This window comes from Arachis ipaensis, chromosome B6, assembly GCF_059453495.1.
Source record: "Arachis ipaensis isolate K30076 ecotype BB chromosome B6, ASM5945349v1, whole genome shotgun sequence".
Taxonomy (NCBI): Eukaryota; Viridiplantae; Streptophyta; class Magnoliopsida; order Fabales; family Fabaceae; genus Arachis; species Arachis ipaensis.
This window is the reverse complement of record NC_142441.1, coordinates 51097937-51103196: the sequence shown is the minus strand read 5'-3', so window position 1 is coordinate 51103196 and position 5260 is coordinate 51097937. Positions and strand designations below refer to the sequence as shown.

At 34.1% G+C, this 5260-nt stretch overlaps 1 non-coding gene across 1 annotated transcript; it reads right to left on the bottom strand.

Annotated features, from left to right (window-relative positions):
• Nucleotides 1-5151: 5151 nt before the first annotated feature.
• On the bottom strand, nt 5152-5260 carry LOC148555539 (small nucleolar RNA R71). Its single transcript, XR_015888280.1, has one exon. It is a non-coding gene; the product is annotated as a small nucleolar RNA R71 (small nucleolar RNA).

Here is a 5260-nt window from a genome sequence, read left to right as displayed (position 1 = left end):
CAAGTAGTGTTTAAGCCTATGGCCAATGACAGTAAAAGTCCTCTGTGTTTTGTCATCCATGAGCTCCACATGACCATAGGGAGAGGCCTTGATGACTGTGAATGGTCTAGAGCATCTTGACTTCAACTTCCCTGGGAAAAATTTGAGTATTGAGTTGTATAGCAGCACCTTTTGCCCCTCTAAAAACTCTCTTCTTGCTAGCTTTTGATCATGTCATTTCTTTGCTTTCTCCTTGTAAATCTTGGCATTTTCGTAGACCTGAGATCTGAATTCTTCTAACTTATTGAACTGCAGCAATCTTCTTTCACCAGCAGCTTGATTATCAAAGTTCAACAACTTTAGAGCCCAAAATGCTCTATGTTCAAGCTTCACTGGTAGATGACAAGCTTTTTCAAACACTAATTGGTATGGAAACATGCTAATAGGTGTCTTAAAAACTGTTCTATAAGCCTACAATACATCATCTAGCTTCTTGGACCAATCTTTTCTTGAGTTCCCAACAGTCTTCTCAAAGATTCTCTTGAGCTCTCTATTTGAAATTTCAGCTTGACCATTGGTTTGTGGATGTTGATGACCGGAATTCACTCCCCATATAAAATGAATTCGTTCTTTGGCAAGCACACCAAATATCATCAAGTAATAACCCAGCAGGAGTGGGGTCGAATCCCACAAAGATTAACGGATTAAGCAAGCAATAGTTAGTTGATTAGCCTAGTTAGACTATCATAATTGGATGATGAGCAACAAGAAAATATAAATGACATAAAAGTAAAGAAAAGCAATAAAGTGCAAGAAAGTAAATGGCAAAGAAAGTAAAGTACAAGAAAGTAAAGTGCTGAAAATGTAAAGTGCAAAAAATGTAAATAACCATAAAGTAAATAAAAGAAAGAAAGATAAACTAAACATTGGGATCAAGAGATATTGCATACTTCGGATTATTTGATTTCATCTCATCTTCAATCACGCAACTCATTGACCTCTTGGCAATCATGATTGATTGAGCCCTAATTCCTTGGTGACTCAATCTCTCAAATCTTGATCAATAGCCAATTCCTTGGTCTAATTGCTCATTGATGAGCGGATATTTTATACCTATTTTGGCATTGTTTTTACATAGTTTTTAGTATGTTTTAGTTATTTTTATTATATTTTTATTAGTTTTTATACAAAAATCACATTTCTGGACTTTACTATGAGTGTGTTTATTTTTCTGTAATTTTAGGTATTTTCTGGCTGAAATTGAGGGACTTGAGCAAAAATATGATTCAGAGGCTGAGAAAGGACTGCAGATGCTATTGGATTCAGACCCTCCTGCACTCAAAGTGGATTTTCTGGAGCTACAGAAGCCCAATTGGCACGCTCTCAACCGCGTTAGAAATTAGACATCTTGGGCTTTCCAGAAATATATAATAGTCCTTGCTTTGCTCGAGATTTGATGGCCTAAACTGGCGTAAAACGCCAGCCAGAGACCTCTTTTTTGGCGTAAAACGCCAGAACTGGCACCAAAACTGGAGTTAAACGCCCAAACTGGCACCCAAGCTGGCGTTTAACTCTAGAAATGGACTATGCACGTGTAAAGCTCAATGCTCAGCCCAAGCACACAACAAGTGGGCCCCGGGAGTGAATTTCTGCACTATCTGCACTTAGTTACTAATTTTCTGTAAACCCTAGTAACTAGTTTAGTATAAATAGCACCTATTACTATTATATTCGTATCTTTTGATCATCAAGCTTATGCCATTGTTCACGTTTGGAGGCTGGCCATTCACCCATGCCTAGACTTTCTTCTCTTATGTATTTTCTACGGTGGAGTTTTTACACCTCGTAGATTAAGGTGAGGAGCTCTACTGTTCTTCATGAATTAACGCAAGTACTATGATTTTTCTTTCAATTCATGCTTACTTCTTCTCCAAGATATACTCTCGTACTTAATTTAGTTAAGTCAGAATGAAAGGGTTACCCGTGACAATCACCCACTATCTTCGTTACTCGCTTAGCCAAGATCCGCGTGCCTGACAACCACAAGCGGTCTACATGATGTTCAACGTAGTCATTGGATGATAGCCGGAGTATATTCTCTTGGGTCTCTAATCCACGATTTGCATCGACTCTCCAGACAACAGAGCATCTAAATCCGTGATTAGAACCTTCGTGGTATAGGCTAGAACCAATTGGCAGCATTCCTGAGATCCCGAAAGTCTAAACCTTGTCTGTGGTATTCCGAGTAGAATCTGGGAAGGGATGACTGTGACGAGCTTCAGACTTGCGAATGTTGGGCGCAGTTACAGTGTGTAAAAGGATAGAGAGATCCTATTCCGACGCTAGTGAGAACCGACAGATGATTACCCGTGCGGTAGCTGTACCTGGTATTTTTCATCCGAGACGAGAAATCCGACAGTTGATTATCTTATTTTATGTTTTATTTATCTTTTAATTATCAAAACCTCATAACCATTTGAATCCGCCTGACTAAGATTTACAGGATGACCGTAGCTTGCTTCAAGCCGGCAATCTCCGTGGGATCGACCCTTACTCACGTAAGGTATTACTTGGACGTCCCAGTGCACTTGCTGGTTAGTTGTGCGGAGTTGTGAAAAGTGTGATCACAGTTTCATGCACCAAGTTTTTGGCGCCGTTGCCGGGGATTATTCGAGTTTGGACAACTGACGGTTCATCTTGTTGCTTAGATTGGGTAATTTTATTTTATGTTTAAGCTTTTTTATTTTTAATTTTCAAAAAAAAATGTGTTCTTCAAAATTTTTTAAGAATGAATTCTAGAGCTTCATGGGATATGTTGAAGCCTGGCTGGCTGTTAAGCCATGTCTAATCTTTTGGACTGAGGTTTCCACTTTTCACTGTAGAAAGGACATGTCTGTATTTGTTATGCTAAAGCTTGACTGGCCATTTGGCCATATGTAATTCTTTTGGACCGGAGCTTTAGAATAACATTGCATGAGCCTTTGGATTCTTAAATCTAATATTGTTATTTACAATGTTTTGCTAAAGCTTGGCTGGCCATTTGGCCATGTCTAATTCTTTTGGACCGAAGCCTTATACTAACATTGCATGAATCCTGGAATTCTTATTAAAAAAATTATGAATTTCTTTATTTTCTTTTTCCAAAATAATTTCGAAAAATATACAAAAAATCAATAAAATCATAAAACCAAAAAAAAAAAAATTTGTGTTTCTTGTTTGAGTCCTGTGTTAAATTTTAAGTTTGGTGTCAATTGCATTTTTTTTACTTTACTTAAAATTTTCAAAATATATGCATTGTGTTCTTCATGATCTTCAAGTTGTTCTTGATGATTTTATTTGCTTAATCTTGTGATTTTCTTGTTTTGTGTTCTTTGTTGTTTTTCATATGCATTTTCGAATTCATAGTGTCTAAACATTAAAAATTTTTAAGTTTGGTGTCTTGCATGTGTTTCTTTTCTTAAAAATTTTCAAAAATATGTTCTTGATATTCATCATGATCTTCAAAGTGTTCTTGGTGTTCATCTTGACATTCAAAGTATTCTTGCATGCATTATTTGTTTTGATCTTAAATTTTTATGTTTTGTTTCATTTTGATGTTTTTCTCTCTTCTCATTAAAAATTCAAAAATAAAAAAATATCTTTTCCATATTTCACTCATAATTTTCGAAATTTTGGGTTGACTTAGTCAAAAATTTTTAAAACTTAGTTGTTTCTTCTTAGTCAAGTCAAAATTTCAATTTAAAAATTCTATCTTTTCAAATATTTTTCATTTTCTTTTAATATTTTCGACTTCTTTCTTAAAATTTTTCTAAATTTTCTCATTTTTTCTTTTAATGTTTTCGAAAATCTTTAAACAAACTTTTTAAATCTTTTTCCTAATTTTATTTCATAATTTTCGAAATCTTTGCTAGCATTCAATGCTTTGATTCAGAAATTTCAAGTTTGTTACTTTTCTGTTAAAAAAAGTTCAATCTTTAAATGCTAGAATCATATCTTTTAGTTTCTTGTTAGCCAAGTCATCAACTTTAATCTTGAAATTCAAATCTTTTTAATTTCTTTTTCAATCTTTTTCAAAATAAATTTCAAATCATATCTTTTTCAAAATTTTAATTTCAAAATCTTTTTCTAACTTCTTATCTTTTCAAAATTTTCAAATCTTTTTCAATTAACTACTTGACTTTTTGTTTGTTTTAATTTTAAAAGGTTTACTATTTCTTATCTTTTTAAGAACAACCTAACTACTTTTCTCTCTCCAATTTTCAAAATCCACTAATAACTTTTTTACAAAATTCTTTTTAATTAAATAATTATTTTAAATTCTAATTTTATTTTATTTCTTTTAATATTTTCGAATTCTAACTTATAATTAAAATAAAAACAAAAATATTTTTCTTTTCTTTTAGACTAATATTCGAATACTCTCTCTCTCATCTCTTTCTATTTATTTATTTATTTACTAACATTTCTCTTCTTTTCATAATTCGAACCCTCTCCCTCTCTCTGTGATCGAATTCTTCTTATTCTCTCTCTACCTCATTCTTCTATTCTTCTAATCCTCTACTTACATAAAGGAATCTCTATACTGTGACATAGAGGATTCTTCTTCTTTTCTGTTCTCTTCTTTTTTATATGAGCAGGAGCAGGGAGAAAGACATCCTTGTTGAAGCTGATCCTGAACCTGAAAGGACTCTGAAGAGGAAGCTAAGAGAAGCTAAAGAACAACACTCTAGAGAATACCTTACAGAAATTTTTTAAAAAGAAGTAGACATGGCAGCCGAACCCAATAACAATGATGGAGAAGCAAAGAAGATGCTTGGTAACTTTACTGTACCAACTTCTGACTTCTATGGAAGAAGCATCTCAATTCCTGCAATTGGAGCAAACAACTTTGAGCTTAAGCCTCAATTAGTTTCTCTAATGCAGCAGAATTGCAAGTTTCATGGACTTCCATTAGAAGATCCTCATCAGTTTTTAGCTGAATTCTTGCAAACCTGTGACACTGTTAAGACCAATGGGGTTAATCCCGAGGTCTACAGACTTATACTTTTCCCCTTTGCTGTAAGAGATAGAGCTAGGATATGGTTGGACTCACAACCTAAAGAAAGCCTGAACTTTTGGGAAAACTTGGTCAATAATTTCTTGGCCAAATTCTTTCCACCTCAAAAGATGAGCAAGCTTAGAGTGGAAGTCCAAACCTTCAGACAGAAGGAATGTGAATCCCTCTATGAAGCTTGGGAAAGATACAAGCAATTAATCAAAAGGTGTCCTTCTGACATGATTT